Genomic DNA, 13,089 nt, shown 5'->3' with positions numbered 1-13,089 from the left:
TGCCGTGGATCCCGAAACAGTACCCCAAGTCTCAGCAACAGTCGAAAGAAGGAGCTACGGGCAAGTGGAACTGCTAATTGGCCTCATTTAACTCTTTCGCATTTAAGCTCCGCTGCATGGAGCCGAAAAGCCTCACAAATTGTTGCTTGATTCTGTGCACTGTCTAGAGGTCACGACTCGTTTTTGTGCGGACCTTTTCGTGCCGCAAAGTGCTGCTTGAGAGATTACCGGTGAAAAGTGCTCTCAGGTATTGTCATAAATACAGCACGCTGGGCCCTACGTCCATCTAGTTTAGCATCAGTGTGAAACGTCGACCGCCAATTCGATAAGAGCAGTATGCTAGAGCACCGTCCCGAAATGTGCGGTAATATAAGCGTGCGCGCAATGAAATATCCGGTGCATGTGACCGCGGCCTGGCTGTTCTGTGAAACTGATCCGACCAGAGTTTAAGCCCATTCCTGTGTTGTCCTCTTTTTTTGTTAATGATGGTGCCAATCAATTTATACCAAAAAGGCACACTGCAGGGCTTCACTTGAAATAATTTCGACAGTGGCCTGCTGATTTTGGTATGTGCATGTCAACCATTTTTTCTTGTACAACGTTATGCGCTTGTCAGTAGCATATTTCAGACACCTTCCCTTCCTTTGGTACACGCGAATGCCTTATTGTTTGTACGCAGAACTCACTACCAGCAAAACTGATAAAGTGTTGTTATATACTGCTGAAGGCAATGGCAACGATGTCCGGTCGCCTTTCTTTGCTTGCTACTTCCCAATTTTGTTTGCTACAGGAAGAGAAAGGGTACCGTTTTACATTCTGTCAGCTCTTCTCAAAGGCAGAGAGAGTTGTGTGTTCGTGCGGTATTTGTGCGTGTGTATGAAGACTAGGCGTTTTAAGTATAAAGAAAGAAAATATTTTGGTGAAAATAAATTGCTTGGGGAAGAAGGAAGGAAATGGCCAACAATCATATGAAAGTTGCTTTGCTTTACAATCCGCTCGAGCATAGATATTAAGAGTGAGAAGCTTCATTTTCTATTTATTACAGATTTTCAGAACGCTCGCTTACTTGAGCTGTTTTTATGATTTCCAGTTCGCGGCAACCGCCGGCACGCGTTGTGATAGCCTTCTGTTTGTAATCAGAAGTAAGGTAGCGTGGTTACGCTCGGTATACTCTACGAGATCTTTCCGAAGGTTCGTGGTTACGTGCACGTACACCTTGTGCTGTCGAGGGCTAAAATGTGCGGTTGTTTCGGACTTTGAATAAGATGAACATAGAGTCCAGCGGAAGGCACAACGCGATAAACGGGACAAGAGAGAAAACATATAAAGACCAACACAGCACTGTACTCGCTGAACTCGCCCAACAACTGACCTTGTCTAAGACACAAAAAATTGTGGGGGTTTAAGCATGGCTTGAACTAGGTGAGAGAGAGAAAACTGAGTGTTGGAGCGCATTTTTCTGCGGACACCAAAATTTAATGTGCCACTGTCAAAACATTCGAACGAGCCTTCTATCCTAGCAATTGGTTGTTGTCCTTCGCCTCTACCAACTGTCAAGATATGTCTTCATCTACTCCTCCTTCTTCTTCTTTTCCTTCCTCTTATTTTTCTTCTTTTTCTTGTTCTTCTTCCTTTTCTTCTTTCTTTCCTTCTTTCTCTTCTACTTCTTTCTCTTCTTCTCTTTCTTATTACTCTTTTCCTTCCGCTTCTCCTTTTCTTCTTTTCTCCTCCAACTCCTGGCCCAGCTCTCTCTCTAGTTCACATGACAGTTCCTAGGCAACCGCGCGATGCTCCGCGTAGCACATGGTACATGGTGCCAAGCCAAAGGCTTGAAAACCTTGCGCAGTGTAGCTTTCGCTACAAAACGTGTCTGCAGCATGGTCGTCAGTGCCTCGGAGAAGGCAGTGAATACCAGCCTAAGTAACCGCTATGCCGTGGATGTCGGACGGATGGTGGTGCTCCTTGAGTTGCCTAAAATGGACAAGCCCCGAGTCGTAGCACGGAAAAAACTAACCAGTCCTCACTCTATTTATACACCAAATATTTAAAGAGCACTGCAGAATATGCATTGGAGTAATGCGAAAGCACGGATGCTGCTGTTCGCTTCTGGTTGCTTCTATTTGATTATTTCACTTCTTGTTTAGCCATTTTAGTCGTTGGTACTTTAAAATTGCACGCCAATTTCTTTCTATGGCCTTTTTCAGCTCTACTTCCGGTTGCGTGACGTGAAATTCTCTACGTCACATTGACTTCTTGTTTACTCATTTTAGCCTTTGGTACTTTCAAATGGCACGCCATCCATTCATATGCCCCTTTTCATCTCTACTTACGGTTGCGTGACATCACATCCACTACGGCACCCATTTCTATTTCCGCTTTCACTCTTACCTTCACCCCTTCCATTACGGCGCGTTTCAGATGTCCACCAACAAGTGTGACAGAAAGTGCGCCTTTCCTTTTCTGTGATCCATTTATTGTAATAATTTACCTAAATAACTTTTTGGTTTAATTATTTTTTTGACGCACTATGTCACCCTCTATTGATTAACACCACTCATTAATTTATACCACTTCTCAAATACAACTGCTGCAAACACGATTTTGCGGACACGTTCTGCGCACAGAAATCTGTGAATATAGTGAAGTAATGTAATAAGATAATGCATGAATATACCTCAGGATAACCTCGACGATTTAGAGGATCTGCTACAGACGGTTACAAAGGCAAATATTGTATTTGGACATTTTAATGGCCATTCTTGTCTTTGGGATAGTGATAAAATAGATATTCGAGGTAAGCTTACAGAGAAATATATTCTGTGCAACGAATCTGTTTACAGAGCCCGGATAAGGCCACATAATGCTCTTGAATCTCACATAAAAACAGCTGCAGAAGTTTGTCTAATTGTTTGCCTTCTAATTTTATTGATATTAAAGGGGAAGTTTTGGATAATTCATACCTAAGCGATCACCCGCCTGGCATGATCAGCGTATCAACCTCGCATCAGTCATCCCGAAGAATTCCTGCCAGTGGAACTCCATTTAGAGAACTAGCAGTTATTTAGATAAGACAGTTAAATGTAGTTTAAAGTACCATAGCGTAGACTAAATCAACGAAATGTCGACAGCATGCATTCCTGCCGCTGCGCGTCTGTCAATTCAAAGTCCAAAGGAGGACACATTTTGGTGGACACGAGAATATAGAGAAGCGAAAAAAATCCTGAATAAAGCGTGGGGTCCCTTTCGAAGATACCCAGTGCATAAATACCCTTCAACTAAAAAATGGCGAGCAGAAGCATCCTATATCCATCAAAATATTGAGAAATTGTCATGGGACCAGTATATCTGCTCTATGAGCGCCTCTATAACCTAGAAAACATGTGGGAGTATGTTCGAAAGCCGACTAGCAGCTACTCACCGTTTAAAGCTCCTACTGTCTTAGGGAAAGCAAACCATTTCAAGGACGGACGAATTTCACATCTGAATGCTGGCGTGCCAATCTTTGTTGTAGTTCCTCAAGGGATGTTTTTAACAAAATAAAGATAGCAGGAAAATTTTTTGAGGCGTGGAAGAGCAACCGTTAGTGTGCTTTTTCTGAAACCTGAAGAACTGACAATCTCACGTCGTAGTTATAGGCCTATACACACTGAGAAGCTGCCTCGCCAAATAAAGTCTTCGCAATATTTGGTTAATATTTGTTATACATCACAGGCACTTCTCGACATTCATGAGTATAGGTATGAGGCCGGGTGCTCCACTTGACAACCTCGTTCGATTTGATAATCCTCTCCGAGAAGCATTCACAAATAGAGCAGTGCCTTTCCATCGTTTTCGATCAGCGGTAATAGAAGACTAGGCCTGGAGGTTCGGCGTTCTCATTGAGCTAGTTGATCTAGGCATCCACTGCGGAATGCTGACCTTGCTGGCTGAATTCCTTTCAAACCATGCATTTAATGTGTGCTCAGGAGTCAACCCTTCTGAGGACTTTATCCGGTAAAGTGGATGTCCGAGGAGATTATGTCAAGTATTACATTATTTCTTGTAGAAAGGAATTACATATCCACATTAATCCCCGAATTCATGATGCATCCGTTATAAATGAACCAGTGAGCCGCTATTGCGTGTATTTTCGAGTATGACAGGCGCATTTGCCACACTCCGACCAGCAAGCTTCGGAAATAACTCCTGAATATGGAAGATAAACTGCTAATAGGAAAAAGACTAGGCGTTTTATGATGGCTTTCATGTGCCAATTCCCCCAAGTGCACATGTAAGAAACAGGAAAGTTCTCAAGACTGCTTAACGACCTCAAAAATGGCGTAAGGAACAACAACCACACAATGAACGCTTATGTCAAACATGTGTACGAACATAAACAATTACTCGGGAATCGCCCCTATTGTTACCAAAGAAATTAATGTGTCATATCGCCTGCCGCGGGGATCACTAATCATTCTGCCAACGCCATCTACCACGAACCGGATGCTGAGGATTATGATAGCCAATTACTCATGCTCGTTACGTCACGTGTTGCGTATGCAAGTGGTCACGATGTCTTGTCCAGCTCAGTGAACAAAGAACCCGCACGGTGTTTCGAAACATTCGAAACATGTCATTGACCACTATTCACTTCCCTTGTGGTGTACCTATTCAGATTGTGTTCATGATCATTTGATAGCTTCCACATCCCGGAATATATCGACGCGCGAGAAAAGTTTTTCAGCTTACTATAAATTGGCAACATGGAAGGGCGAAAAAGTTTTCATTTCTCCCCACTGATATCAGTAGCTTTTCTGTTTTTGCTGAAACGACAATTCTGATCCTGACCTGCACCAAAAAAAAAAAAAAAACACCTTTTAAAAGCGAAAAAAAAATTAGTTAATGTTATTCTCGAAACGTTATCGCTACCTTGTACAAACAACCTCAAAATAAAGCATCCTAGTCCTTCAATACACTCAAGGTACTCTTGCAAATATACTAGGGGTCTGACAGAACGTCTCTTTTACACATATAGTGCTCATTTCTACCTTCAAGCTTATATAATGGAAATGTGTCGGTTAGCGTGAACATCATACCATAAGCTCCTCGACAAGGTACAAAACCTGGGTTTGCATCTCTCATCTGGTGCGTGGAGAATATCACTCATTAACATATTTTGCGTAAAAACTGATGAACCATCCTTTACTGAAAATAGTCTCTTCCAAACTACCTTTGTCATCCTATCGTCACAGTGGCGTAGCCAGAAATTTTTTTCGAGGGGGCTGACGTCACTGCTCAGCCTCCTCCGTATCGAGATACCTATCACCAACCTGTCATCTCCGAACTGCGCCATAAATTGTGCATACCTGGATGGAAATATTGCGCGGAAGATTGGTACCGTCCGAGGCTTTCGTTCCATCGAGTATCCTGCGCATGTATTGTTTCAAACGAAAATCATTTGTTCAATTTATCGATTGCAGAACTAAATATTCATCATAGCTAGTTTTCCAGCCGCACAATTAACATTAGTTCGAACACGGAGTCTTCATGACGGACCCGCAGATGAAATAGTTGCTTGCACCCTCTCCAGTGTGCTTATAACATTGATTATAATGCAGCACCTACACTCTAACAAACTGAAGTGTTACGAACAGACGAGGACTCTCAGCAGACCACTTCGACATAATTTCCACCGGAGCATAAATAGCGGCTAAAAACACCAAGATTCAGTGCGAACAAGAGGCCCGAGAGGGAAAAGACAGCGCGGCGTCAGAAGATGGAGTTTGGCCGGCGGAGGCTGTGCAGGTGGCGTCACGCTCCCTCCTAGTTTTTCTTAGTCCACGCATCCCATCTCTGCTTGCTTTGTCACCTTATCTGATAGTATGGCTGCTCTCCTTTTTATGATCCGATGAACAATTTAAGAAAACTAAATGCATCTTTTTTTGTTTTTATTCGCGCCGAAATCTCTTTTTTTAAGCGTGAAAAAGACATACTGGAGACAAAAGTCCAGATTGATTTCCGGCTCTGGTGGTTGTTTTGGACTGCGGTGTATGACAGTACGAAAAAATTTCGTGGGGGGCTAAAGCCCCATAAGCCCTCCCCCTGGCTACGCCCCTGTATCGACACTAGGTGCACATCTAGAACATTGTTCTGTATACCCAAACCGGTCAATCCTTTGCTACTCCTTCTTCACAAAATATACGTCAAAACCAAAAGAAAAACGTACTACAAACGAGCAGGAAAATGACAAAAAACTTAAAACATCTACATTGGGTATCAATTTGTACTGACGAATGCACGTGATTATAGCTGCCCAGAAAATATTAAATGTGAAGATAAAAAGCAGTACAGTCTACACTGACTTGTTTAATCCATCAAAGCACTCCAGTCAAGATACGTAGTTCAGTCATTCGCACGAGATATCACGCACAACATAGAGAAGTCACAACGCAAAAGCATATTATATGATTTAGCTGTTTCTCAAGCCATGTCGGCATAGATGGTAATGAAAGAGGTGGGGCATAACACGAGCCCACACTTTTGAAATAAAACTGTTTCAATAGACCATAAAGACTGCGTATAGGTAATATGCGTTAAATCAAAATATAAATGGCACAAGGCTAGGAACAACGAACTAAAGAAGAAATCCATTTCGTGAAGCCTAATTTATGTTAATGTAAGCCTGGAAGCACCAAGAGGGCCCTATTTGATGTAACGTTATGCCGCCTTCACATTGGTCACACATACATTGCACGCAACGTTTTCTCAGAAAAAGTGTCGAACATTCTTGTGGAAAATGTGGAAACGAGCTTCCAGCAAATCACATTTCAATGCTTTGAGAACACTAAGAAACTAAGAAAAATATTTCAGTCAATAATGCGATACATGAATACCTTCAAACCCAATGTTCGTCTCAGGTGAGCATTCCAAATCTTTTTAGAATTTTAAAAGAGCACGCGTTCATCAAACTCTAAACCAAATAAACAGCACAATTTATACAATCTACCAACAAAATTCTACCCTCCATTTTGGCATATGCCTCAGTTATTTATGTGCCAGTTTTTACAGCACAAATGGAGCACATTTACTTTCATATAGATTCCAAGGGAAAATACTTCCACGCTTGTCATAAAATCTCGCATAAAACATATGTGAGCGCCTGCTTAGAGAAGAAGCCATTGAACCTCAAAAAAAATAAACTTGAAAAAAAAGTGCTTCGAGAAATACTATTCTCTTGCTACAGCGATCATTCGAAATGACAACGGAACGTTAGACATGTAATCCATGTATTCGTACTATCATCATCATCATCATCAGCCTGGCTATACCCACTGCAGGGCGAAGGCCTCTCCCATATCCCTCCACTTAACCCGGTTCTGTGCTAGCTGCATCCACTTGACCCCTGTGAACTTCTTAACCTCATTCGCCCACCTAACTTTCTGCCGCCCCCTGCTACGCTTTCCTTCCCTTGGAATCCAGTTTGTTACCCTAAGCGACCATCGATTATCCTCTCTTCGCCCTACATGTCCTGCCCATGCCCATTTCTTCTTAATTTTTGCTAGAATGTCTGTAACTTGAGTTATTTCTCTGACCCACTCTGCACGCTTCCTATCTCTTAATGTTACCCCTACAATTTTTCGTTCCATAGCCCTCTGGGTTGTCCTCAACTTAAGTAGAACTCTTTTGGTTATCCTCCACGTTTCAGTCCCATAGGTGAGTACAGGCAAGATGCAACTGTCCAATACTTTCCTCTTGAGCGATACCGGTAAGCTGCTGGTCATAATCTGCGAGTGCTTGCCAAATGCGCTCCATCCCAATCTTATTCTTCTTGTTATTTCCTTTTCATGGTCCAGATCTTTGTTTACTACCTTTCCTAAGTAGACATATTCGCCTACTACTTCCAGTACTTCGCTACCTAATGTAAACTGCGTGCTATCATTTGGAAACGTAATTCCAAGTATTGACAAAATGTGCAGGGCGGTTTCACCATTGCAAGAACGTGGCGGAAAGCAGGTTGCTCCAACCTCGGCAGGGCCGCTAGCCATTGAAGAGGACGCCAAGGGAGATGGGTCCAGCCATGCGAAGACACGAGCCGGCAGACAGCGACGAGCAGAACAAGGCGGCCGCACCGAGGGGTGCGTGACGAATTCCTCTCTCGGAGCCGGCTTCGAGTTTCTGTGATTTGTGCCAACGTTACCAATGGACACACTCTAAATACAGCCAGAACTCATGTTAAAAATATACGGAAGTAGTCGCGCCATTTTATATCAGCGCCAAATTTGTAGCCCAACGGAAAAGCATGAATTAAGGCCACAAAAGATTTGCACTTTTGCTCGGTCTGGAATTGATCCGTGCTTTAAAAATAAATTGTTGAATGGACTGGCATAATACTCATCTAAAATATATAAATATATTGTTGTCAGAGTAGCTTTAGCGTATTCTTGCCTATAACTCATTTAGAACGTTTAAAAGTAATGCTTTGCTTTTTTGAACCCGTAGATAAATAGACAAATTTTGTGTGACAGAAGGGTCTTAAAGAATTGCAGAATAATTTTGGTATGCATCTGTTTTTATCTACTTCACGCAACAGAACACGCACTCGGGGAACAAAGTAAGAGAAACTGACAGTGACAAAATTTTCAGAGCAGTTTGTGTCTGATGGAAAAACAGAATTTTCCGCAATTTTAAAATGCTGCCGTGTGCCACAATTAAAGGTTGATATCGCATGTTTGGTTAGCGCACATAGCTCTTTGTAAACATAAATGTGCGAATGGCAACGGGGTTTCACACTCTCGTGATGGTGCAAGTGAGGGCTGCTCAACGATATAATGCACTCTCCTCATCAGGGTCCAAACGAAGCGCTGGACACATTATCTGGGACCTTACAAAAGTCCGGAGTGCCAACTGCTACCTTTTGTAACCGCTTGGAGCCGACACCTGACTTGGCATGCGTGATGGTCATTCGGGACGTATACTTCGATTGATGATATTCGCCAGATGGCGCACCGCGTTGAGCGCCAGTAAGGAGCTTACATGCCCGTCTTAAAGTGGTGCAGCGACCGCAAGTAGGTTCCCCAGGTTTGCGAAACATTTCTTGATGTACACCACCCCCACTGGCGGGCAGCACGGCTGTCAACGTAGGTCGCAAAAGCTTGGAAATAATAGGCTGTCTTTACATTTGCTTGATACTGTATGTCCCATTACTTAAGGCGGCTAGTAAATGCTGCAAAAGAAGCGTTCGAATTTGCCAGATAGGAGTCGTAAAATATCAAATGGGGCGCAGAGTTACCATCAATGGAAAACCTTATATGTGCAGTTCCATTTAGGGGATGACCTAAGGTTCCTGTTGCTTAGGAAATGCAGCGTGTTCATCGTCACGGTTGTTGTTAATATCGGCGTGGGAAAAAAATCGCAAGGTGCGCCTTTCCAAGTGGAGGGCTATGTATACATGCGATGGCGGCTCGGCTGCGCGATAGGCGACGCAGCACAGCGGGCACCTGGATACGGCCGTTTTCAGACATGATAGCCTCTTCGTTGCCAGAGAGCCAGGAGAAGAGCATCTGAGCGTTGTAAAAATGACCACTCAGTAACAGTTACACAAGAAAGAACTACGACTGATTTAAATGACTGGTAGGGCTCATTCTCGCTGTAGCGTCATTTGGTTAGAGAATGAAGCTTAAGTGCTCCCGAACATTTATCTGTGCCCGCTCAGCTAGTTAGAGGTCACCAATGCTTTGTTTTGCCGCCTTTTCCATGCAAAAAGGCACCGCATTGAACAGTCGTCACAATCACATTACAGCGACATATACAGCGTCCAAATGATTAAATGTTTAACAATTTTAACGCGTGAGCATCAGCCATCGAATCGATGTGTGGCGATGTGACGCTCTCACAAACAACATCGTGAGTGCTAACTTGACTTGTGCTCTTGTCAATGAAAAAACAAGTCGAAGTGAATGATGCACGGCTTTACCGCCCTTCACTTACTGCGCTAATTCTTAGCTATCTTCGACACCGCCGCTTTCAGGCCACTGATGCAGCACTCAGTGTGTTACCCCCGAACTTGACATAAGACGCTTGCCAGCTGCAGATGTACACTAGGCTCATGTCTCCTCACGTAGAATGGGAACCATCGCTGTTAATCATAACTGCCATTCTCGAACAAACGTTCAGTAATCTGCAGCTTTAATGGCAGTTCGCGCAGTGGAGGGGGATACTTAACTAAGCCGGTTAAGACGAGCCTGTACTTGTTATAGGCTGTACATAAACATCAAATATTTTTAATTTGTGTGTATGCTAATTTATTCACTTGTCCAGTACTCTGCTGCTTCTTTGCGTCCCTGTATTTGGGGACATATTTAGGATGCTTGCTCGCCGTTGTATAAGCTTGAGCGCCTTGTAGCAATACGCTTTCGCCACAAGCCGGTGAAGATGAATCCTTATCGTTTCTAGGCAGTCGTAATCAAATTCATAACAGGCAATAATTTATACCGCGTTCATGCCGTAACTGTTTGCATCTGTACCCTATTCAGTGCCAAAAACAAATCCAAGGACGGCGAAGCAGCGGCTTCCACTGCGGTCCACGAACGTGAGACCATTCCGGGTGCAGGCGAAGGAAGGAAGACGCGCTCCCGGGCTGCCAAGATGAAAGCAAGCGCTTCCCGTGAAGGCAATAAATGACCGCATATTTAGTCTGATACTTCACGCGAACAATTTCAAACTTTTGTCTGATATCAAACAAGCCGTTTTCAGGCCTCTGAAGCTTATCAGGCTTTTAATTACAGATTTCGTTTGATGGACGTGTTCGAAAAGAATAAAAAAGTTCATTTATCACTGGATAATAGGTGCCCATTCATTATGTTTGATGTACTTCACTGCGCGTGTGCTGTAGCGCTGGAAAGGAAATCTTACCTTATAGTTTTGTTGAAGCTTCAACGTATACATGACTTCTGCTAGTTACATACTGTTTTTACATTTTTACTGCAATTACATGATAATAATAATGATAATAATGGGAATAACTCAAGCGTCATACAATAAATACCTCATTATCCTCAAACTTCGGCGCCAATGTTGCGAAAGAAAACTTGCAGGCATGCCTCTGGTCGCCTGCAGTTGCAAAGTTACATGGCCGGGTGTCTGCCAAACATCTCGTAAAACATCATATTATTACCAACGGTACAGTACAACCACTGCGACAGTCACTCTATCGTGTTTAACCTAAAGAACGTCCCGGAATTATCCCCCAATCAAGGAAATGCTTGGTGACGACGTTGTTGGACCATATCAGAGCACATCGACGGCACCTGTATTACTTGTCAAGAAGAGACGGAAGATTATACGGTTCTATGTTCACTACCGACTATTGAACAATGTTACTAAAAAAGATATTTACATCATGCCCAAAATCGATGACACTTTAAATCTTCTATGCTTCATAAGGTATTTCTCCTCCATGGATCTCTAATCTGGGCAATGGCAAATCGACGTGGATGAGTCACCGCGAAAAGATTGAATTCATCACTCCTCACGGATTGTTTGAGTATCAGGTAATGCCGTTTGGCATTTTGTCCACGCCAGCGATCTTTCAAAGTCTTATTGGCATCATCCGAACCAGAAATCGCAGACTTGTCTCGTATACCTGACGATGTGGGTGTCTTCGCCCCAAGTTTTATAGACTAGGTTCGCCGCCTCGAGGCGGTACTAAAAGCAATACAATTCCCGGCTTCCTACCTTACAAGCTGACAAATGTCAATTCGCTTACCAAGAATTGTTCTTAGGCCACGTCGTCGACAAGGAAGGGGTCCTTCCCTATTCCGAGAAAACCGTTGCCATCGCGAATATGCCGCCGCCACGAGAACAGAAAGAGTTCAGCGCTTACTCGAGTATGTGCCCACTACCGCCGCATTGTGCCAAAAGTCTCCAAAATTGCCTCGAGCCTCACGCTTCTTGTTAAGGCAGATGCACCGTTCCAATGGGGAACACCGCAGCAGCAGGAATTCCAGAACATTCAACGCCGCCTTCAATCACCACCTCTTCTGGTGCACTTTGATGACCACGCTGATACGGAGGCACACACCAATGCGAGTAATTTAGGTTTGGGTGCCATCCTAGTTGAGGTTCAAAAGCATCCACACTTCCATACTTGCTTACGCAAGTCGTTCATTGTCGAAGACCGAGGGCAACTATAATGCCATTGAAAAAGTGTGCATCACTATCGTGTTAGCAATTATGACGTTCAGACCATATCTGTACGGGAAACCTTTAAAAGTAGTGATGGATCATCACGCATTTTTCTAGCTAGCCAATATTAATGATCCTTCAGGGTGCCTTGCAAGAGGGAATTCGCGTCTGCAAAAATATGACATCCAGTGACCTACACATCCGGCCGTAAGGACTTGGATGCATATTGTCTTTCCCGTGCCCCCGCAACCCTGCCGGACCGACGCAAGAGCAGACACCTTCATCAGCCCAGTAAACTGTGGTCTTCGGTGCGCAACAACGTACCGGCTCTGATCTTCAAGCAATAATTACCTGCATAGTGCTAGCGGCAGAGAGCCTACAGCCTACCAGAGTGCTTTATTTTCTCTTTGGCTACCTGACGACGTGCTTTTCAAGAAATTCGCCCTCAACAGTCGCCATTAATTACTCGCCGTTCCCAAAAACCTAGGCGACGAAATTTTGCATGCCTCACCGCACTTTTCAATGCGTCGCCTCATTTTGCAGGTAACTTGTTTCCTTTTGCCAGCAGAATTATTTTGGTGCTTTTTGAGCGAAAAATGCTTTAAGTAAGTCACTTGTTGCTCTGCGTGAGCGTATCTTTCAGATGTAACATAGAATATGAACCATGACGCCCTGTCAGTGTGTAGTTACTGTTTGTTTTTGGACCGTGTTTTGCTGAAGAACATGTGCTTCCTTCTTTTGCGTAATTTTCGAAAGTAACCCGTAACACCCACGGTTTTAAACGCGGAGATCAGTGGTGGATCACATGTATTCTAACATAAACTTTTATTTCGCACTACAAGAACACTGTATTGAGCATTTGAGATCGTCTTGTGAACGATGTTTATCTCGCTGTATTTGCACAATGCATGTGCTTTTGCCGGTTCG

At 43.5% G+C, this 13,089-nt stretch overlaps 1 protein-coding gene across 1 annotated transcript in view; it reads left to right on the top strand.

The window, feature by feature from the left end:
• Nucleotides 1–13,089, top strand: part of LOC146184239 (uncharacterized) — a 203,027-nt gene that overhangs the window by 96,331 nt on the left and 93,607 nt on the right. The gene's annotated exons all lie outside the window — the stretch shown is intronic.

The sequence above is a fragment of the Amblyomma maculatum genome, chromosome 7 (assembly GCF_055883805.1).
Source record: "Amblyomma maculatum isolate TAMU_Amacu chromosome 7, ASM5588380v1, whole genome shotgun sequence".
NCBI classification, from domain to species: Eukaryota; Metazoa; Arthropoda; class Arachnida; order Ixodida; family Ixodidae; genus Amblyomma; species Amblyomma maculatum.
Note: the sequence above shows the minus strand (reverse complement) of the source record. Positions and strands in the feature narration are given on the sequence as shown.